The 24,742-nt window shown below is 39.4% G+C and overlaps 1 non-coding gene across 1 annotated transcript; it reads right to left on the reverse strand.

Moving 5' to 3' along the window:
- Positions 1-22,742: 22,742 nt before the first annotated feature.
- LOC141636612 (small nucleolar RNA R71) lies at positions 22,743-22,849 on the reverse strand. Its single transcript, XR_012541217.1, has one exon. It is a non-coding gene; the product is annotated as a small nucleolar RNA R71 (small nucleolar RNA).
- Between the last annotated feature and the right edge of the window lie 1,893 nt (positions 22,850-24,742).

The following is a 24,742-nucleotide window of genomic DNA, read 5'->3' on the forward strand; positions in this document are numbered from 1 at the left end:
TTTTGAATTGAAATCTGAGAACGGTTAAATTGGTTTTCAAATATTTGATTTTGAATTGAAATTTGAAAGCGGTTAAATAGGTTTTCAAAGATTTGATTTTGAATTGAAATTTGAGAACGGTTAAATTGGTTTTCAAAGATTTGATTTTGAATTGAAATCTAAGAACGGTTAAATTGGTTTTCAAATATTTGATTTTGAATTGAAATTTTAGAACGGTTAAATTGGTTTTCAAAGATTTGAAATTTGAAATTGTGAGGATTGAATTCGTCATTACGACGGGTTTGAAAAACGTTTTTGTTTGAAAATTGATTTCGAATTTTCAAAATTCGAGGGTAGAATTCGTCATTACGACGGCGTAAAAGGGCGCTTTGAGAATGAAACGGCCATTTTAACGACGTAAAAGGGTCTTTTGAAATGGTTTGTGAAAACCAATGTTTGAAATCGCCATTGCAACGACATGAAAAGGTGTATTTGAAATGGTTATAAAAACCGGGTTTTAAAATGGTCATTATAACGGGATGACAAGGTGCCTTTGAAATGGTTGTAGGAAATCGGGTTTGAAAATCGTCATTATGACGGCCTAAAAAGGCGTGCTTTTAAAATGGTTGTAGGAAACTGGGTTTGAAAATCGTCATTACGACGGCCTAAAAAGGTTTGCAACGGTCGGCGGAAGATCGAGGTTTAAAACGGCCATTATAACGGCGCGAAATGTGTTTTTGAAACGGTTGTAGAAAACCGGTTTTGAAAGTCGTCATTACGACGGCATAAAAAGGGTTTGCAACGGTCGGCAAAAGACCGAAGTTTGAAACGGCCATTATAACGGCGCAAAAAGGTTTTTGAAAGTTTAAAAATGACACGGAAGGACTTATGATCACATAGCACATAAGCACTCACAGTTCATTATATTATGCATAATGCTGACACGGGTTTTGGCTTAAAAGGGTGGGTTACACACCAAGCGATCAAACCCTGATTTTCGAGAGGGATACCAATCCAAACAAAATGTGTAAGGAGGGTGCCCTAGCCTCATGCTCGAAGGAAATGAAAGCTCTTTGACGAAACAAAAATTTGTAACGTCAATGGTATGCTTGACGCAATCGGGATTCAAAACGCGGGGATGAGAAAACTCACGCCGACGGGATGAGCCAATTGGTCGATAAAGGTTAGGTTATGGGCCTGGACAAGGAACCCGACTTATGACCGTAATATCAATTAATGCACTTTAACCACGACCTCGTTCGAGTTTCACCTATAAGGATCACAAAGACATAAGTGTCCTAGTTTTCCCCAGAGGAGTCTCCAATCTGTGGACATGCCACCTACACGCCAAGCCAATCTGTGGACGTATATCGATCTTGAAAGCCACGCTCGGTGGCGTAAAAATGCTTTCGACCGGATCACATTAGATAGGTCGGTTTCGTCTCGAAAAAGGTCTCGAAACGATGCAGAGATGTTCGGATTCTCCACCAAGCATTTGTGGCATGCTTGGAACCCGTTCGAATCAACTTTATACCTAGGTCAATCAAGGTAAAAAGCGGTGCTTGCCATAGGTACTAAAGACATGGACTCATCCCCCTTTAACATCCTATCGCTAAAATAACTCTCGTACGCCCTGGTAAAGGCCATCAACTATCCACAGGTTCTGAGTAAGGGGTAAGGGTACGTATTGGGAAGCTCTTTAATCGATCACCAAATCCCGCCCGCGTTAGCGGCCTCTACTGATCGATCGTGGTTATTTAAGTGCAAAAGTTGATAAAACGGTTTAAATGCATGAATGCGCATTCAAAAGCTTGACCTAACATGTGAGAATTTTCTAAGTCGGTTTGTTTATTCAAATATCAAGAAAATGTTGTCGAGTTGGATTTAGGGTTGATTTGCATGTGAAAACGAGAATTAAACATCCATTTACCAAATTCGGATTATGATGCTTAACACGATCCATTTATTGTTAAAATGAAAGAATAAAAGGATGAATAAGAAAATGTTAAAATGTTTAAAAGAGTGTTAACTCGTCAATCTGATCCATGTAGATTCGGGTTAACCGTAATCGGGATCGTCCTAGACAAGTACCAAAAACAAAACAGAACAGTGCCAGGCACCCCAATTGGGGCGCGAGCCAATAGGCGAGGGAACAAGGCCTGCCCAAGTTTTGAATTATAAAAACAGACGGCGTCTTGGGGCGCGAGTCAGACGAAGACCCAAGGGGCGTCTCATGGTTGTTAAAAAGGTTGTTTAAAACCGTATTTGTGATTAAATGATTTGCTGACTCGGAATAATTACTATTATCTTAGTAATATTCGTTGTCAGATTTGCAAGTTTGAAAAGCATAGTTTACAAATAAAAATGTAAAATGTGTGTGCTTAACTGTTTTATTACCGTAATCGAATTAAATCGACATGGTATTTATTTTAACCAGGGGCGACATATGATATGGTCAAGATAAGGATAAAAATTAAATGAAATAAAAGTGAAAGAAAAATGTTTGGTTTGAACTAATTATATTAAGTTCATTTATTTGTAATTAGTCAATATTTATCATCGTAATCGGATTAAACCGACATGGTATAAAGAATCAAGGATGATTATGAATTATGACTAATATGTTTGCAAGTGTGAATAAGTAGGAAAAATGTTAACTAAACGAAAAGGGGGTTAAAATACCCATTAATTTGTAATTAACCAATAATATCATCGAGTCACGGAATAAACCGTCATGGTATAAGGAACCAAGGATGATTTTTGTAATGGTCAAAATATTTGTCATAAAAATGAATTAATATGGTAAAAACCGTGAAAGGAAAGAAAGAAAAATGTTGCAGAAAGATGAACACAAACACGGCTGGATTAAGGCCTGAGAGGGCATTGAGGCGCGAGCCTCTCTGCTATGCAAGCAGCCCCTGTCTCCGGCCAAAATCCGGTTTTGGCTCATTTCTCCAATTTTTGGATCGTGTTATGCATTGTTCATAATAATAAACTCATAAAAACATTAAAGACTTGAAATAAGTGAGATTTTTACACCCTCAAACTTACGTGTATTGATGTTTGCGAGGTAGACGACTTTAGAGACGGTTTTCTCGTTGGACGTGGCCTTTGCTCTATCCATTGTTTGGTTGGTTTGATGTGTGGTAATCAAATAAGATGTCGGGTAACAATATGGACATCTAATAAGATAATTTTGGGTGTTACTTGGGTTAGGTATTTTGACTCGGGTTTGATCCGTGTTGAATCGGGATTTGAATTTTGAGTCGGGTTTTAGCCCAGTGTCGATTTTGACTCTAATTAGGGTCATTTTAATGCAAATGGCATGATAAAACCATTCATGGCATTATTTTTGACATTCGAGACTCGGGTTGACACAGATTGACTAGAGTTGCAGGTTTCTGAGTATGTTTTGTGTCGGAAGACGGTTTTAACTCTAAATAGTGTTCTTTTAATGCAAATGAAGTTAGAAAACCATTTTTGAAATCATTTTTCATATCCAAGTAATGCATTAAACCGTCTCATGTATAGCCAATTTACGCACGCATATCAAAAACATGTTATAGTCCGATCATCATCGGGTGGTTTTTGGAAGGTTCAGATAATGGGTATCTACAGAAAGGGGAACAAATGATTTATGGTATATGGAGCTAAGTTAAGATAGTAACAACCATATGCTAGGATGCTCAATTCCCAAAACTATTCCGAAAAATTCCGATACAAATCATAAGAATGCTCTCCATAATATATGAATAAGACATGAGAACTTCTTACATCAATTTCTTCTTCTCTTTCAAGATATAAACCATGTTTCTTTTTTTTTTTTTCATATCATGCTTTTTTTTTCTTTCTCATTTTTCAATTTTTTTCCATCATTTTTTCATTTTTTTCTTTCTATTTTCATTTTTTTTCTTTTCTCATTTCTTTTTCAAGAGTATTAAGACCAAGCTCACAATGATATTTTAAGATAAAACAAATCCCAAATGAGCACCCAAACACAGCTAATCAAAGCTAATAGGTCAGCAAGGTAGGCAATTTTTATATGTAGCTAGGGATCAATTTTGTGAAGTGGTTAAAAAAGGCAAATTTAATCATGTGAATGGCTCCAAATGCTAACAACAAATGAATGCATGCTTATAAAGAGATGAAATCATGACCATACTTGTGCGTTTTGATGAAAGAAACACCATAAGGAGACCTACACTCCCCTAAGAGAGACCAGATATGGATGCATCAGTCCAAAGAGGTTCTACCTTACCAATTTGGTAGCTTGCCAATAGTCAAGATCAAGCCTATTCGGTTCATTTTCCATCTCCCATCTACTATGTCAAGACATCCCCATGTAACAATTATCCCATCAAATAAGAAGAAATCATTAGCTATAAGCTATCAATAGGATAAGCAAGACGGAAAGTAGGAAAAAACCAAGCAAAAACACACAATTTTCTCAAATATTTCAAATTTTTCTACATGCAACCTACACTACAATTGAAATGCAATCCCCCCCCCCCCCCCTAAGCTAAAAACTACATTGTCCTCAATGTGCCAACATGTAAACCACTCAACTAAACCATAAAAATGGCTCAAAGCACATAAACATGAAGGACAAGGGATCATATTTAATGTGTTGAGAGAAAATAAACTAAAGTGCAAAGCAAAGAAAACTTACTAGACTAGCTAGCCTCCCCCAAGCTAGTATGTATACAGGGGACTCTTCCTTTCATCACTCATTCAAGAAAAGAGCCAAAAGTTGAACCCCTTCCTACCTTTACCACTACCACTTCCGGACCCTTCACCACTTCCACTTGGTTCATCACTTTGGAGAGGAGTGACATATTCACCAATGTTTTTGCCCACTTCCAAGTCCATCTCCAAAGCTACTATAACCACCATAGCCACTACCATAGCCACCAAATCCTCCATATCCTCCATTAAATGCCTCAACTCCATAATCCGAACCACAAAAATCCGGACAGGGAGCATAAGTAGTATAAGTACTTGCATCATGGTTAGAAGGGGGAGGAGGAGGAGGAGGAAATCCACCCGGGGGATGGTTATAAAATGATCGGTGTGGACCCTCGGGTTGGATTACTCCTTGCCTAGAAAAATGATCATAAATGGGATGCAATACAAGTCTTTGGTCATCACGAATAGCATTAATATTAAGACTAAGATCATGCATCATGTCCATCATATCTAAGCTAGAGGTAGAATGGCGTGCTTGAGATGGTTCACCTCTTTCACGACGCTCAACGGTGGTTGGTGTCACTTCTCTAAGAGGCAAGTGGTAAGAGGGTCGAGTAAAGGGGGCATTACCACTACAGAGTTTGGTATGGACTAAGGCCTTTAGTTCTTTTTTCTCTTCCGGTAGTCTAATAGAATCATGACCACCAATCTTCCAAACCATATGTGGATGAGAATTGCGAAACCAATTACAAGATAAGAAATAGTCATAGTCAAGTCCATCCCCCTTTTCCTTCCTAACCAAAGGTCTCAAGTCGGTGGTCTCTTGGTTAAAGTGGCATAAGTGATGTGAAATTCTAGTAACCAACCCACCCATGACAAGTGAACTATTTTTAGCATTACATTGCTTGGTCAAGGGGTTAGCAAAGTTGTAGGGGATATTGATCCCCTACTTTTCATCACCATTCACATTAAGAAAGGCACCCAAAATTTCAACCTCAATACTCCTCACCGACTGAGGCTCATTTCTCCCAAAGAAAGTTCACCCCAAAAACCTTTGCCAAATACGTATCTCGGGGTAGTGTATAATTTGGTGAAAGACATGATCGCAACCATTAAATGGGTACTGAGAAATAGCTTCCCAAGTTAATTTGGGGTTGTAATCTTGGGGTGAGTCAATATGCAAGCCTTGATGTGGCAATCAAATATCGCGGCAAAATCCGCTAAATCCAAATTATAGTCATTGTTAAACAACCGGAATGTTACAAAATGAATAAAACCTGGCTTTTTTGATTTGTGAAACTCGAAAGAACTCAAGAACTCAAGGGTGAGTTAGGGAAATATTTTATAAGTCATATTATAACAAGGTTTCATACCAAGGTTTTTAAACAAAGTCTTAACACTCTTTTCAATTCCAATGTTGTTTAAACAAGCTTGATTGATAAACTTAGTGGCTTTCATACCTTTGTTGCGTAAGATGGCCCAATTATCCCATTGTTTCTTACAATTGAAGATGACTCGGGGAAAGGTAGGATCATGCCACTCCGGTGTTTCTTGCATTTGAACATCCTCCGAAGCCCAGGAGGACTCCGCATCATCTCTTCTTCTCTTTGAAGGACCTTGGGTAAGAGCTCTTCTTGGTGCCATTTTCTAAAATTTTAAGACAAAAATTCATCTTAAGGTAAACCAAAATCCATTCAAATAGGTATAATAGAACAAATTAGTGAACTAATTCATCCTATAAACATTAATAGAACATAATCTAACCAATTTCTAGCAAAAACAAGCACAAAATCAATTTTCCCCAATTTGAGTTAGGGTTTGATAAACTTGATTAAATTGATTAGAATGAATGAAATCAAATCGAAATGAGAGAAATACTTACTTGATGATGTTAAAGGTTGAATGAATCTTGCAAAATGATGAAGGAATTGATGTTTTGTTTTATTTAAAGTGAAGAAATGAAGAAAAATGGTAGAGGAAGGAGAAAGAAGTGTACCATTGGGATGCTGAGTAATAGAATGAGTAGTTTGCCTTTACTCGTATAAGAAAAATAGCCAAGAAAATGCAATACCACGTCCCCGATCAGGGCTTGGGAACCCCGATCGGGGTTGACCAGTTTTATGCGCTTTTTGACTTTTCCTCCGTGTTGTTTTAATCCAGCTCCGTTTTTTGAAACTTACGTCCCCGAACGGGGTTTTTGCATGGAGAAGCGTGATTTTTCTCCTTTAAGCCTCTTTTCCTTCATTTGTCACCTATAAATCACAAAAATAAACATCGTCAAGTCTAGTAATTTATTCCTAATTCTACAAAAAATAGTAAACTACGGAAAATTAAAAACAAAAATAAATAAAAGCAAATAAAAGCTTGGGTTGCCTCCCAAGAAGCGCTGGTTTAACGCCCCGCACGACGTAAAAAGCTTGAGTCGGTTTAAGCTTTCATAAGTAGAGGATGAACGGTCACTTCCTCTATCACTCCAACGATCACATTCTCATGGTAGACCTTCAAACGATGTCCATTTACTTTGAATTTTTCGCCCTTGGTGGTCATCACTTCAACAGAACCGAACTTGTTGACATTTGTGACGGTATATGGACCGGACCACCGTGATCGTAGCTTTTCCGGAAATAGCTTGTAGCGGGAATTGAATAGCAACACCTTATCACCGATTTGAAATTCCTTGTTCAAAATCTTCTTGTCATGCCATCTCTTTGTTTTCTCCTTCTAAAGACGGGAGCTCTCATAAGCTTGTAAGCGGCATTCATCAAGCTCATTTAGTTGCAACAACCGATTTTCTCAACTCAAATTTTTATCCATGTTAAGCTCCATGACCGCCCAATAAGCTCTTTGTTCCAACTCAACGGGGAGATGGCACGCCTTTCCATAAACCAACCTATATGGTGAGGTACCAATAGTTGTCCTATACGCGGTACGGGAGGCCCACAAGGTATTATCGAGCTTCATACTCCAATCCTTTCATGATTTGGCAACAACTTTCTCAAGTATGGACTTGAGCTCATGGTTAGAAACCTCCACTTGGCCACTAGTTTGTGGATGGTAAGCCAAACCTCTTCTATGATAGACCCCATATTTCTCCAATAAGGCATCAAGTTGTTTCTCACCAAAGTGAGTACCACGATCACTAATGACCGCTCTTGGAACACCAAAACTCGAAAATAGGATCTTCTTGAATAAGTTGATCACGGCACGAGCATCGTTTGTTGGAGTAGCAATTGCCTCTACCCATTTAGAGACATAATCAATGGCAACCAAAATATACCGATTCCCTTTTGATGAAGGAAACGGTCCTTGATAATTAATTCCCCAAACATCGAATACCTCTACTTCCAAGATACCATTTAAAGGCATCTCGTGCCTCCTTGATATAGAACCCATCCTTTGGCAAGCATCACAAGCCATCCCAAAATCTTTAGCATCTTGGAACATAGTTGGCCAATAGAAGCCGGATTGCAACACCTTTGCAGTGGTCTTGGATGGTCTATGATGACCACCATAAGGAGAATAATGGCATCCTTCTAACACCCCTTTCACATCCTAATGTGGGATACATCTCCGGAATAGCCCATCGGAGCAATGTTTGAATAGATATGGATCGTCCCATAGGAAGAACTTGGCATCATGTAAGAACTTCTTCCTTTGTTGATATGAAAGATTATGTGGCAACTCTCTTCCAACTAGATAGTTGGCTATGTTGGTATACCAAGGAGTATTGGCTTCCAACATCATCAAGGCATCATTGGCGAAGGAATCATCAATAGTTAATTCAATACCTCCATCATTAAACTTCAAACGGGATAGGTGATCGGCAACAACATTTTCGGCCCCCTTCTTGTCTTTAATCTCAAGATCAAATTCTTGCAAGAGTAAGATCCATCGTATCTATCTTGGCTTAGCTTCTTATTTGGCTAGGAGGTGCTTTAGTGCGGCATGATCGGTATGAACAATGACTTTGGAACCGATCAAGTAAGAACAGAATTTGTCTAAGGCATAGACAATGGCAAGTAGCTCTTTCTCCGTGGTGACATAGTTAATTTGAGCCGGATCCAAGGTTTGTCTAGCATAATAGATAACATGGAGAACCTTATCCTTTCGTTGTCCTAGCATGGAACTTACCGCATAGTCACTTGCATCACACATGAGCTCGAATGGAAAGTTCCAATCCGGTGATTGGATGATAGGTGCGGAAATCAAAGCCTTCTTGATCCTATAAAAAGACCCAAGATAATCATTAGTAAACACAAAAGGAGCATCTTTTAAAAGTCTTTAATAAAGTCTTTAATACCATAGGGACATGTAAATGTGGTCTTCTCTTGGTCATCCTGGTGAATGGGTATTTGAAAGAACCCGAAATAACCATCTAGATAGCAAAAATACTTTTGACATGCCAACCGCTCGAACATTTGGTCAATAAAAGGCAATGGGTAGTGGTCTTTCTTGGTGACCAAATTTAGCCTCCTATAGTCAATACACATTCTCCAGCCCGTCACAATTCTAGTTAGAATGAGTTCATTTTTATTATTTTTGACTACGGTGGTGTTGGAGTTAGTGTCCTCCACAATAGTGCGTTTACATTATAAATCTCATTAAAGGAATATCATCAGGATATTTATTATATGATCCTCGTCAGTTGATTAACGTAAATCGATAACGGTTGGCGACTAGAGTTTGAAGTTATTGTCGTGAGACGGCGGTGATCAACTGACTCCTTTCGGTCACACTTAAAGGAACGAACCCCAATCGACAACTAATTAATTGTATAAGATACAATTTATTTAGTCCCTTGATTTATTGACTAAAAGGTTAGTCGATCTTTTTAGAGAGATTTCGAGTTGTGAACTCGAGGCGCGGCAGTTATTATTTAATTATGCGATAATTGAATAATAAATTTTATGAGACGGGTTTTAGTTAATTAATTTTTAATTCACTAAAATTGTACTAATTGATTAATGTGATTAATATTGGTACGTAAATAATATGTGTAGCGGTACACGTATATTTACGTAGTGTTTTGGACATATTTAATAGGAAAGCATTTAAACATAAAACGATGTTTAAAGTGAAATTGCACGTATTTGTGCGACAAATATAAGAATCAACATGGACCCGTAAATGGGACATTGAACCATGTAAATGGAGTGTAAACGGATGATTATAAACATAATCATTTCACTTTTACTTTATGCTCTTCCCTATTTACACTTCATTTTTGTTCATTTTTCCACAACTTGAACATTTTTGCATGTGAAGAAAGTGTAAAAATTATTTATCTCTCTAAAATCATTAAAATCATTTTACTAAGACTAGTTAGTAATAAAGATTAATAATACTAAGTATATTAGTATTATTTACATATTATCAAGGGTTAAATTTAACTAGTATCTAGTTAATATTTGTTAGATTATTGGGTATTTGTTCTTGGGTGTTTCTTGAAGGAGGTCTTCTAATTTGGAGATTTGAAAAGGAGGATCTTCCACCTTTCATTAGCACAAGAACAATCAAGGTAGGGGATCTTGATTGTGCCCATATTCACCATCAAATCAATGTAAGGAAATTGTATTTCCTTAATCTTTAATTAATATGCTTTTATATTTGCATGCATGTTACATAGATCACCTAAAACACAAATTATGAAATAATTTGATTTTTTAATTAGAGAGTCTAATTAGGATCTATGATCTTTCAAGTGGTATCAAGAGCTAGGCTTGTAATTTGCATGTTGATTTTTAGCATATTAAATAAATTATGAGATACTTTCAAAAAAATAAAAAATGGTGTTAAAAGAGGTTTTAGCACGAAAATTTTTGGACATGCATACCTAAAAATAGTTAAAGGTTTCATATATATTTTCTACAGATTGTATGTAAAATTTCGAAGGTTGGTTTGAAGTTTTGCATGTTTATTGATTTTATGAGATAAAAGTCGATAAAAGTGAAATAAATTAATCATAAATTTGAAATGGATGATTCTGCCCTTGATAAATTTATGTACATTCAATAATATATTATAAAAGTTAAAAGTGAAATTTAAAATGTGATTTCACCTTATTTTGATGTTTATTGGTTTTAGTGGTTAAAAACCGATAAATATTGATCTTTTTCTTCATAAAATTTATCCGAAATTTTTTGGCAAATTTTTGGACCTTTTAGTGTTCTTGGGAATGTTCCAGAATACTAAAAATTTTTAGTTACAATTTTTGGTAATATTTTCAATTATTTTGGATTTATTACTTAAATGATACTCCCTTCTATTCACCATTTTCTTCCCTATTTCCTTATTCGGATTATTCAGGTTTTCTTCCCTATTTCCTTTTTTGGGTTGATTTGTGTGGTTTAAATTAAATTACATGTGGGGTAGTGTATTTTGTGTGGTCCAAAATTGGTTTCTTATTCCTTGTGCAAAAAGAAAAGGGGAAGAATATAGTGAATATGAGGGAGTATGATTGTATCGATTAAATTAGCAAATAACACCAAATCAAACTAATTATTCATCATCAAATTAGCAAGGACAAATTTTTGAGGTCCAAAACTGTTTGGACAATTAGTTTGGACTTAAATTGAGATTTAAGTGTTAAATATTAATTTTTAACAAGTTAAAAATCGATTAAATCCACAAAACCGAGCAAGATACCAACGATTGTTAGATAGGGCGATTTTGGCATACTTTTACAACATTATTAAGCATATTTATTTATGTTGAATGAATGAATGTCATTTATTTAAAGTATTTATTTTGTTGTACCTAGTATGGCCTAGGTATTTTAATCGTCATTACCCGAAATGAATTGGAATAGCGATTTGTTTGTAATTTAAATACGATCTCATATCGTCGATTTGTAATTAATTAATAGTTTTGTTTATTTTATTAATTAATGTATAATAGGAATAGCTATGTAATTTTATTGTGATAGTTATTTTTACCGGCGTTTCTAAAAAGCGGATGTACAACGAGACAGAGTCTATTTTGGAAAGGTGTTTCAAATCCCACAAGAAGGAGCCACTTTTGGAATGAAGAGGCAAGGGACCAAGGAGTTGGTTTCCGATATGTAATAGTCTAGTTATTTTTAACTAGGTGGCCATACTAGGATTATTCATATGCTTGCTTGCTTTTATTTTTCCGCGCATGCCAAAACCGCCATTCACATGCATTTTATTTTCGCGGTTGTCAATTCACGTCATTTACATTCACCGACTTAGTTCACTTATAGGGAATTTATGACTAAATTTACAAGATCTCTCACATAACTAAAATTGAGATTAGCCTTACGAATTAGTAACACCTATGAATCCCTTGTTCATTAGAGCCGCGATCGCCAAAGCGGGGTGTTCTCTTTTTACCTCGGGTCAGTAGGGTGATAAAAGGTTATCACGCGCCAAACTTGGTTGGACTCAACGGGATATAAGACGGTCTTGTGTTCCGAGCCTAGTAGATGGATTTAAGTAAATCCGTCGACCAAGAGTTCTAGAGATAGAATTAGTCAAACGTTGACTTACCGATTTTACACGATTATGGGATGTTTCTGTGACACCCTCATATACCGAGGAGCCTTAACGAGACCTTCCTTAGCATATAAGGGCACCACCATCTCGGTTGCCCGAGGTAAGTAACCATCAAAGTCGATAAAAGAACAGTTACGATTATATTACAAGTGTTACAGCTGAACTACTAAAACAAAGGTACACTGGCCAAAGCTATAGAACTACTTCTGACATTACTCGTGAGGACTCATCCCAACCCGGACTCTAGCTAGCATCCAAGACAGCACCTGCTAAGACAGACTGCTCACCATAAGGGATCACGGCAGACACAACAAAACAAACAAGACAGCCACATATGGTCAGTAACTGAGGTATGACACAACAAACAGTACCAACATATTAAAAACACAACCAAACACACACACACACAGTCTCAACCACTCCAACCAATCTCCGTCACCGACTGTCCACTGGACCAGCCCTGCCAGTGGGGGACCGCAGCCGTACCCACCAAATCCCCGCTCATCGTACCGAGCGATAACCCTGTCCCATTAATGTGCACATCCCCTCCCGTGGCGGGTTCCACGGAGGGCGAAACTAGGGCGTGAAGCCATTCCCGCAAGTGACTCCACTCAGCCGAGGACGCGTCTCGAGAACCAGAGACAATCAATCAGACATAGCTGCAATACAATGACAATCAACAAAACAGCATACACCAACCAACTACCATGAATACTCAACCGCACGGTCAAAACAACAATACAACAATGGCACAACAACCGACACACTAGACAATCAACAGAAACTGAGTAGGCGAACCTACCTTTAAGCAACTACAGCGATTCCACGTCCAACGCGCAACACCCATCAATCAAGCAACACCTATACACACAATACAATCCTATATCACTACCATTCTAACCCTAACTGAAAACACAACGACAAGGACGATGATGACGACATACCTACACGTAGAAACCTGGCAAAGAGACCGCTACCCGACTCAAGCTAGCCACTCCTATGGAACAAGCATCTTGAAAGGCTCCCATGGAAGGTATTTGGTGAAGGGAAAGTAGGGAGGCGACCTATAGATCTGAAGGAAGGAGCCGGAAATGATTTGCGGTTTTAACAAAACACGATTATAAACCCTCGCTGAAAAGACGCTACTCGATCGAGTAACCTACTTAGTCGATCGAGTGGCCCCTACTCGATCGAGTACCCAAGCTCCTCGATCGAGTAGCCTCTACTCTATCGAGTACCACTCACTTCTAAAGGCAATCAAAGCACAAGGTAACTCTGGCACGCATCACTAAGGGCTATTGTCTGCCCCCAAAGGTCGGTCAGCGTTGGTCAACGGGTCCCTAAAAAGACGGGTATTACAGTCTTCCCCCCTTAAAAAGAACTTCGTCCCTGAAGTTCAACTCATCCTTCCCCAACCACATGACAAGAAACCAAGGTTGACAGCACTGTTCTCCCAACACAGGTCACTACCCTTTAGAAGCACTACCCCACTATGTCATCATCATCACTGCCTGACACACCATATACACCAACTTCTACGACCCACAACTTGACGTACCAAACTCACAACATGTACCAACACGACCAACAACTATACTACTACTCCAAACTCTTAGCCACGCACTACGAGACTATGCTTTCACTAGTATACAACTATCAACACCAAAACATGCCACACAACGATCCTATTATACTGTATGATTCGAACACTTCGTTACCGTTCCCGACACACTCATCTCTTTATGACTATCTTTTCATTGTAAATTACTCAACTTTTACTTAAACATACAAATTACTCATCAAAATAATTAAACAATTATAACTTCATGTTAGAATTATAACAAAGACAATAGCGAGCATTACAAACAAACAACGAAATCAGTTTAGTATACAACAAAATTACTATAATATTGGCCTTTATTATTATAATATCGGCCTTTTTATTTTGCGACCTTACTCTTCCCCCCTAAAAAGGAACTTCGTCCCCGAAGTTCACTGTCAAGTAAATTTTCTAACACAAACTACACCTTGTCGACATTACTCAATAATCACTACTAACATGGTCTTATATATATATATATATATATATATATATATATATATATATATATATATATATATATATATATATATATATATATATATATATATATATATATATATATATATATATATATATACATACTATGTTACGAGGATAATTGTCAAGAATCATAAAACATGCACATATCAATTGTATATAATGTAGTTATGAAAATTCTGCGAAATAATTAACAAGTCTTTTCGATAATAAATAAGTTAGGCTTGCTTGTGAATGCAATAAAAGAAAACTTTGTGTCAAATCTATTCCCACAAAATATCATTTATAAGTCAAGCATGGACCCAAGCATAACTAATAAGTCGACCCAAAGATGCTACTGACCTTCAATAACCATTATAAGTATGAAAATATGCAAAAATAGAAACATTCAAACAACTTTATTTTCGAAAAAGTTCTTGTAACAGAGTTACTCGATCGAGTGGGTTAGACACTCGGTCGAGCGGGCCCTACTCGATCGAGTATCTTAGCTACTCGATCGAGTAGCCCGAAATCAGATTACTCCCAATCTGCCACACCTGCAGCTACTCGATCGAGTTGGGGGCACTCGGTCGAGTGGCCACAGGCCAACATAGCTCCATATCAACGAGACGCAAACTAAGTAATCACATAACTGGGAGTCGGAATGAATTTCCGGCTACAAATCCAACAAACAAGTCTAGGAAAAGCAAGTACGGCCTTATACCCACCAATACAAGCCGAACATAATAAGTACGAAATGAAAAAGTTTCAACCTAAGCAAACTAACACCCAATACAACTACGAACAAAATAAGAAAAGGAGTATCACTCCTGCTGCTGCTGCTGCTCATCCATGACATAATCATCATCTCCACCACCACCTAATGTGCCAGCTCCTGAAGTCCCAAGACCCGCATCATCCCCTGCTCCAACCTCTGGACTCACGTACCATGGGATCAAACCGCCGTTAAGGGTAAGACTGAGGTGCTCCCCATGTGGACGCATCCACCCTATAAGAGTGGAAAACCCCGTTATAATCCCCAACTCCCCTCCACCAAACTGGATGCGGTCCCGAGGTCCCAATACCCTGAGCATACACCATCTCATGCATGTTCCGGTGCATCAAGGTAGAGGACACTCTCTCTGCCAAGTAGCTGTCACGCGTCGCCGGGGTATGAAGGTAAGGGTAACAAGGAAACGGGTGCTGTGGTGGTGGTGCTGGCTGTGGCTGGGTCTGAGCCATCCTCTCTCTCACACGGCGTGGTCCCCTCCCTATCCTAGGTCTGTCCTCCGCAGCTCTCACATTCTCCCCCATCCTCGGCTCGGGCATCACCTGAAGGATTGTATCATCGATGAGGTACGTCTGTCTCGCCGGAGGTGCATCCTCATCCTCCTTCTCATCAGAATCGGCAGCTACCACTACCGCATCTAACGGCTCGGTCGGTGGGAGGTGCTCAGGAGCCGATATCCTCATCCAGCTCATGCCCCATACCCTCCATTCTAGGCTACCATCCGCCAATGTTCTCAACCATTTCAGGTCGAGGAAATAATCTCTGTCCATGGTAGGTACCGGGGTGGCTAAGGGAACGTACTTGGAGGAAGCCTCAAAAGAAGCTAGCTTTTCGGCTAGCCGAGTGGTGATAGCACCACAACTCAGGAATCTAGTGCTAGAGGAAGCCATCAAAGCAAGGCTAGGACAAACTATTGCAGGAGCATTGAAGGTCACTTTTCAGTCCGTTCAGGGTTAAGGTAAGCCATCAGAAGCAACAACTCGTGGGAGTTTAACTTACTCATATCAGACCTCTCGTAAAGGAGACACGACATAGCACGAAGAAAGACCCTCAAGGTAACATGCTGCACATAATTAATCAGCATGTTGCTAGCGGTGAGAGCTGATTTCCCGGTGATACAGGGCATAAGGTGGCAAACTCCAAACTCAGACGGTATGTCACGAAGGGATCCCTTGGGAGGCTTAGCCAAGCCAAGGTGAGAGGCAAAAAGGTCCATGGTCAACACAAAACTGGTGTTCATAAGACGGAACTATACGGTCTGCTCAGCCGGCTCGTATTTAAACGAGCTCATAAACTCCAAGGTCAAAAAAGCATAAGAATGCTTCCACAAACGGTATAGCCCAGTGAACCCCAAAGTCTCAAAAATATGACGGACATCCGTCTCAATACCCAGGTCCTCTAAAAGGGTCGTGTCCACACAACGAGTCGGTCTCATCTTACGGGATTGTAAGGCCACAAACCTTTCCCGTTGTGTAAAGTCTACAAAGACCACAGAAGGATACTCTGGTACAGCTGGTACCACTGGTCCACTACCCTCCCCAACTTCGGGATGAGAAGCCCTACCCCTCTTACTTTGTCTAGTCCCGAAGTTTAGTCTCGGCATCTGTTTCAACATATTATTTTAGTACACCAACGCATGTGCACCAAAACATGCTATTTACACAAATTAAGTCATGAAAGAATCATCTAAGTACACACTATCACCAACAATTTCCCAAATTACAAGTAAAATTTCAATTCCTTATATCTCAGACGGTCTCTACAGCTGTGAAAATTTCATCATAATTAACACGAATTAACTCACCCATTACAATGTTTAGGACTTAAATCTTCAAAATACATCCATGTATAACACAAATTCCCAACCATATGAGACGAATTTCAGTTTGAGACACTTTTAAGACGGAGTTTTAAGGCAAATTTTTGAGGTGAAAATCACAAAAATCAACTTCCCACATGACATATACAACATAAATTACTCAAATTTCATCCTTTAACATGTAAAAGACAACCAAAAATCAATTTAATTTCTCAAACCCTAGAAAATTCGGTCACCAATATATGCAATTTCTATTTGAGTTTTGTAAAATAAGCAACAATAATCATAAAAGGGAAGCATCTAGATCATATTACAACAATTAGAAGCAAATTTTCTCACATACAAATCGAATTTTCAGATTTTTCTATCATCCTAATTGTTTCTAATTGATGAAAAACATTAAAATTGGAAGAAAATTAATACCTTAATCAAATAGGAAGTGAAAGAACAATTATAAGCAAAGGAAATCACCAAATAAATCACCACAATCACAAGATTTGAGAGCAAGATGAGAGAGATGAAGGTTTTAGGGTTTATGAATGAATTAGAATGAAGGGAAGAAAGATGGGAAAAGAGTATGAGAACCAGCAATTATCCGGGTACTTTAGCTTACTCGATCGAGTGTCTCGGGTACTCGATCGAGTGCCCTCTACTCGATCGAGTAGGCGCTATTTGATCGAGTATTCGTAGGAAATTCTTACTTCCTCGACGCCATAGCTTCCTAACTAAATCAAATGAGGTCTACTCGGTCTAGTAAGCACTCACAGTCGGTCAAGTAAGGTTGGGTACACGGTCGGAATAACGAGGTTAACTAAAGATTCCTGCAAAACAACATCACGTGTCGATTCCAAACCGAGTTCGGAAATCGTCACCGGTTATCATATTCATTCACATTATACCATTACTATTCAATTGTACCACACCGGTTTCACCAACTAGAACACATATCATGTTATTACCACTAGGATACATTTAACGCATTATCTCATCACTTAAACCTTTGCCTACTATTCTGCTAATAAACTTATAATCACATTACTTTAATCACTATTTTAACATAAAATTTACAGGTATCATCCAAGGGTACAAGCAACATAATTATGCTTCAACATAAACAAATTAACCTACTCAAATTAATCACGTCACATGCGAAAGCTTTCAGCCATTCATATATCACATTCATCCATTAATATTTTGGATAAATCTTACTAAGATTCTACAACTCTTTAACTACCCTCATAAGCAGTATTATAAGGTTTATAAACCCTTATAGAAACTACCATTACTAACGACTTTAACAAACACAGCCATTACCGCATTTCATATCGCCTCACGCGTTTCTACTCTTTTCACATACGTCAATCGTATAAAACCTTTCACGTTCCTCATTATCATCACACACACATATTAGTTCCATCAAAACTTTACCATACATGTGTCTAACATAACTATTATGCACATGCTAACTTCAACATAGACCCGACCTCAATCAATTCCAACATAATCACCATACATATTAAGCACATAATGGCCGACTCAACATTTCCATACCCAGTGACTGGCTTAAGCACAATGGGGCCAAGATTTTGAAATGAGGGCGCCTACTCACCCAAAATCTAGCATCGGCTGGGGCTCCCAATATACATACACCAGGTTCATTTTATCAGACTCACTACGTTCATTAGGTTCATTTGTTACAAGTTCCAAAATCGTCGCTCTGATACCACTTTGTGACACCCCCATATACCGAGGAGCCTTAACGAGACCTTCCTTAGCATATAAGGGCACCACCATCTCGGTTGCCCGAGGTAAGTAATCATCAAAGTCGATAAAATAACAGTTACGGTTATATTACAAGTGTTACAGCTGAACCACTAAAACAAAGGTACACTGGCCAAAGCTATAGAACTACTTTTGACATTACTCGTAAGGACTCATCCCAACCCGGACTCCAGTTAGCATCCAAGACAGCACCTGCTAAGACGGACTGCTCACCATAAAGGATCACGGCAGACACAACAAAATAAACAAGACAACCACATAAGGTCAGTAACTGAGGTATGACACAACAAACAGTACTAACATATTACAAACACATCCAAACACACACACAGTCTCAACCACTCCAACCAATCTCCATCACCGACCGTCCACTGGACAAGCCCTGCTAGTAGGGGACCGCAGCAGTACCCACCAAATCCCCGCTCATCATACCGAGCGATAACCCTGTCCCATTAATGTGCACATTCCCTCCCGTGGCGGGTTCCACGGAGGGCAAAACTAGGGCGTGAAGCCATTCCCGCAAGTGATTCCACTCAGCCGAGGACGCACCTCGAGAACCAAGGACAATCAATCACACACAGCTGCAATACAACGACAATCAACAAAACAGCATACACCAACCAACTACCATGTATACTCTACCGCACGGTCACAACAACAATACAACAATGGCACAACCCCGACACACTAGACAATCAATAGAAACTGAGTAGGCGAACCTACCTTTAAGCGACTGCAGCGATTCCACGTCCACACACGCAACACCCATCAATCAAGCAACACATAGACACACAATAAAATCCTTTATCACTACCATTCTAACCCTAACCGAAAACACAATGACAAGGACGATGATGACGACATACCTACACGTAGAAACCTAGCAAAGAGACCGCTACCCGACTCAAGCTAGCCACTCCTATGGCACAAGCATCTTGAAAGGCTCCCATGGAAGGTATTTGGTGAAGGGAAAGGAGGGAGGCGGCCTATAGATCTGAAGAAAGGAGGCGGAAATGATTTGCGGTTTTAACAAAACAGGATTATAAACCCTCGCTGAAAAGACGCTACTCGATCGAGTAACCTACTTACTCGATCGAGTGGCCCCTACTCGATCGAGTAGCCAAGCTACTCGATCAAGTAGCCTCTACTCTAACGAGTACCACTCACTTCTAAAGGCAATCAAAGCACAAGGTAACTCTGGCACGCATCACTAAGGGCTATTGTCTTCCCCCAAAGGTCGGTCAGCGTTGGTCAATGGGTCCCTAAAAGGACGGGTATTACAGTTTCGCCCAAGCGATGCTCATTTTTGTTTAAAAACGAATCTTGGAATCATTTATATAATTTAGTGGGAGAACGTTATATAAATGTTAAAACTTGTTAAACATGTTTCACAAGTAAATTTAAAACAATGAATGTTACTATTTCCTTATTTTGTTGTAGCATTTTAATTCGCAATGGCAACTTCATCAACTCCATCGACTACTCCACTAGGCAAAGATTCATGGCTAAGGTCGGTAATGGACAAATTTACCTTAAAAGATGACAGTAGTAACTTTCTTGAATGGGAATCCAACATCAAAAGTGCCGCGTTGTCTGAAAACGTGCTCGCTTACTTGACCGATGTTCCTCCCATCAAGCCCGTTTCAAGAGCTTCATCGGTGGTGTTGACCGCCTATGATGACTATATGAGGATGTCCAATGATATAAAAAATGTGTTGATATGGTCGATGTCCCCAAGTCTCAAGCTTTCATGCATTTCTTTAAACGCGTATGAGATATTCACTCGTATGACTACTATGTTATTACAAACACCTAAAGTCCACCATTACGAAGCGGCGTCACGCTTCTTTGAAGCAAAGCTTGAGAGGGGCAAATAGGTTGGTGATGCGTGTCTATAATATGATGTTTTACATCTTTATTTCCACGCATTTTATGTCTATTATTAGTAGTTTATTCTACTATTTGCCCCCTTTTTCGTCGACTTCCGCCTTTTTATGTAATATTGCAGATTATCGCGGACTTTAGTAGATAATGAGCCAAATCCGTCCCAAAGTGTTTAGCATAGGATTTTACATGGAGTAGTGACTCGAGGAATGAGCTTGGTGCGCGTTTCAAGGCCTAAAGATAGCAAAAGCATGGGTGCGTATTTAGTTTAACAAGCAAGTAAGCACTTCACGATGTTGCAGCCTGCTTCAGATGGCTATATCTCGAGTTCTAGAGCAGATAATCGAGTGATTCTAATTGGAGGTGAAAGCTTATCCTCTTAGCTTTCCAACGCCGCGTAGAACGCCTGATTTGACCAAGTAACGAAGAAATGGCAGCTGTTTTAAGATCGTTGCGCGCTGCAGGATTCGTCGAAATGCACTCATCAGACAAAGACCTTTGGTCGATCGATCGACCTACTTGGTCGATCGACCAGAGCGCGGTTCCAGAAGCTACTGTTCAGCTATGCTCACGATCGATCGGGTCTTGTGGTCTATCGACCGCTTTATCTTTAAATGAGATTTGTTTGCGCGAGACTTAGTAATTAGTCTTATCTTTTATTTATTTAGGAAATAATAATATCTCTTATTATATATAAGAGAGACTTCCAAAACCTAAAGGAGGAATTTTTCCTTTACTCAGTTTTTGGTATTACGTTTGCTCTGGACGTTGCTTAGGGACGGCTCTTTGTTCCTCTTCTTCTTCCAATTTCCTTTGTAATTTCTACTCTTAATCTTTCAATAATTAATCTTTTGCTTACATACTTAATTATTGTTATTAGATATTACTCTAGATTAATTTCTGTTATGCCTTTCAAGTTATTAAGTTCAATTATTATGTTTTCGTATTTAGTTACTTCGCAATTTATTGTTATTTCAATTATCATTATGAGTAGCTAGATTTCCTTCGCTAGGATGTGAGGGGATCTATGGTGTAGACGGCTTAGGATGTTGTAGGATTGTTTAGGTCGGTAATTTCTTTATCATAGTTATTTAATTGCTATATTTAATGAGGAGACCAAAAGGAGAATTATTAATTGACTTGGGAATTCTAGACCTAGATCGAGAGATTAGAATAGAATAGACCTAGAAAACTGTGATAATTAGTCTACCCTTGAGACCGAAAGGCAATAGGAATTTCTTGAGACCGAAAGGAGATAGAAGTTGCAGACTTAGTTACACTGACCAGAACGAAAGTTAGTTAGTGTGATTCAGGGAGGGAATTTAGACCGAAAGGGTGTTCCCTGTTGACAGTGGACCGAGAGGACTCGTCATTTACCCGAATACCGTACCCATATCAGACCTACTTTAGATTAATGCCGTCGAAACTGTAGTGAACCGATCGTCCTAGCTATTTCTCTATTATTGTTTTCATCTTTTTACAGCATTTTATTTCACTTGCAATTTTATTCCAAACCAAATCAAACCCCCCCTTTTAAATTGTTATTTCTATAGATTAAAAATTAGCAAACATAATTAACCTTGTCTCTCTGTGGTTCGACCCGTACTACCACTAGCTTCTGTTAGTTTAGTTCGGTTTTATAAATTTAATTTTGATACTAAACGACGGTATCAAATTTTGGCGCCGTTGCCGGGGAGACGGTGTAATTCTGTTTGCTCTATTTTAGTTTATTTTCCTTGTCTCAGGGAACTTTTGTTCCTTGAGGCCGTTGCTTACCTTTGCTTCTAGTTTTGCTTTTGCACAGTTAGAGGACAGGTTTTTGAGAGGAAGACTTGAGTACTCTCATTTTGGAGGTCATGGCTACGATATATGATAACTTTCAGCCAAAGGAGCACCACCTTCCAAAGGGGCAACAGTTACCTACCCCTTCTACCGGTAAATTCGAGTTTCGTTCCTCTTATATTGATTTAGTGGAACGGAATCGCCAAGCGGTCTACCAGATGAAGACCCCTTGAAACATATGGAAATTTTCACGGACTATTGCTGTTCAATACCTATACCGGAGGGGGTAACTCAAGATGAAGTAAAGGGGTTCATGTTCTTATACTCCTTGAAGGATTCGGCGCGAGATTGGTATCGCTACCTCGATAGGGTAGCAGCTGGAGTCACGGATTGGACATCTTTAGCACTAGCCTTCTACAAGAAGTACTTCCCGCCTTCGAAGACTGAGGCCTTGAAGAGTAAAATCACGAGTTTTCAGCAAGGGGCCGACGAAGATTTTTGTGAAGCATGGGGACGTTTCAAACATTTGGTCCGAGCTGTCCCTCACCATGGTTTCCAGCAATGGTATCTCTGCAACCTATTTTATAATGCTTTATATGATGATCACAAGGTCATTTTGGATGCAAACGAATGGTAGGTTCCAAAATAACACCGGTCAAAGTAAAGGTTGGAACACTATTGAGGAGATGGCAAACCATAGAGTGAGTTTGGTAGTTCGCGTGGAAATTCGCCAAAACAAAGTGATGAAATGAGTGCCGTTATGACACTTATTACTTCTATTATCGCCTGCCTCGAGAAGCTCGAGGCCTCTGAAGCTTCCAAGGAAAGAGTTGAAATTCCTATCCATAATTCAGATGAGACCGCGAAGTTGAGAGAAATGGTCCAAACTCTTTTGATTCAAGTGGCGAATATGGAAGCAGCTGGAATTGAGTCCTCAAAGAATTTTGTGAAGCAATTGGAGAATATGGAGGCTAAGCAAGCCGCTAATTCTTCAATTAAATGTGAAGGGCCAGTTGAGACGATCAATGCCATAAATCTCAGAAGTGGCCTTTCTTATGAAAGCCCCGACGAGCAAAAGGAAGACTCGGGAATTGATGAAGAGGCTCGTTTGAATTCTGATGCAAAAACGAGTCGAATGCGATAATTCCAGGTCGATCGACACGCATTCCCGATCGATCGATCGAATCATCGACAAAATAGTTTCGATCGAAACTATTCACACCAAAGACATCCAATCGATCGACCAACATCCTCGATCGATCGATCCGAGATACCTGATGACGACAATTTTCAGAAATCGTTTCACGCCCGCCAAGATGGTCGATCGACCACCAATACCATCGATCGATCTGGTCTTCAAATAAGACGCAATTCCGCCAACTAGTTTGCATGATTCTATACTTATTGATGATTTGACGGAGGTTTTAAACTTACGGAAGCCGAAGGTCGCTGATCCTATGGCCAATGTTGCAATCCCGTATCCGAGCGTTTAGAGAATGCAAAGTTGGAGCGTCGATTCGACAAATTTTTGGAGATCGTCAAGAGTCTTGAGGTAACTATTCCTTTCACTGATTTAATTACCCAAGTACCGTCTTATATGAAGTTTATGAAAGATATTTTATCACGTAAACGACATATAGAGGATCATCATGTAGTAGCCTTCAACTGCGACGACACACTCGCTCATCTTCAAAATAAGTCGCCAAATAAAAAATTTGACCCGGGTAGTTTCTCCATATCTTGCTGTATTGGGACCCACTTGGTCGATAACGCCCTATGTGATACAGGGGCTAGTGTCAGTGTTATGCCGTTGTCTCTTGCTAGGAGACTTGGTTTCACTAAATTTCGTATTACTGATATTACCGTGCAGATGGCCGACCGTACCCAATCACGGCCAATAGGTATTTTAGAGGACATACCTGTGCAGATAGGGAAATTCTTTATTCCCGTTGACTTTTTGGTTTTGGATATTCCCGAAGACCGACACACTCCTATCATTTTAGGACGACCATTCCTGCGCACTTTGTTGGTGCAGTGATAAATTTCGGGGATAGGACCATGACTGTGCAGGTAGGGGATAAAAATTTGACCCTTTACCAGACCGGCGTTCATAAGGTACCGATGCAAGTCAAACCTTGTGACGCCATATCCTCTATAGATCCTATTATGGATCCTCCTAGTGCTATTATTGAGTTATATTCTGCTGTACTGACACCTCCGCCCCAGCTTGGGAGCAAATTGGAGGACCATACTGTTATTTCTGTTGCTGCAGGTCATGGCAGAGAGGGCATAGGAGATCCTGGTGACACTAGTGAGACGGAATTCGAGCAAGCTGCTGAGAGAGAGAGGCCGGGCAAAGTGAAGAAGCGTATCATTGATTTTGCGACACCAGATACCCTTCCTCCGATCATGCCGGTTGTCCGAAGCCTAGAGTAGCGGTCCATACT

Source organism: Silene latifolia, chromosome Y, assembly GCF_048544455.1.
Source record: "Silene latifolia isolate original U9 population chromosome Y, ASM4854445v1, whole genome shotgun sequence".
NCBI lineage: Eukaryota > Viridiplantae > Streptophyta > Magnoliopsida > Caryophyllales > Caryophyllaceae > Silene > Silene latifolia.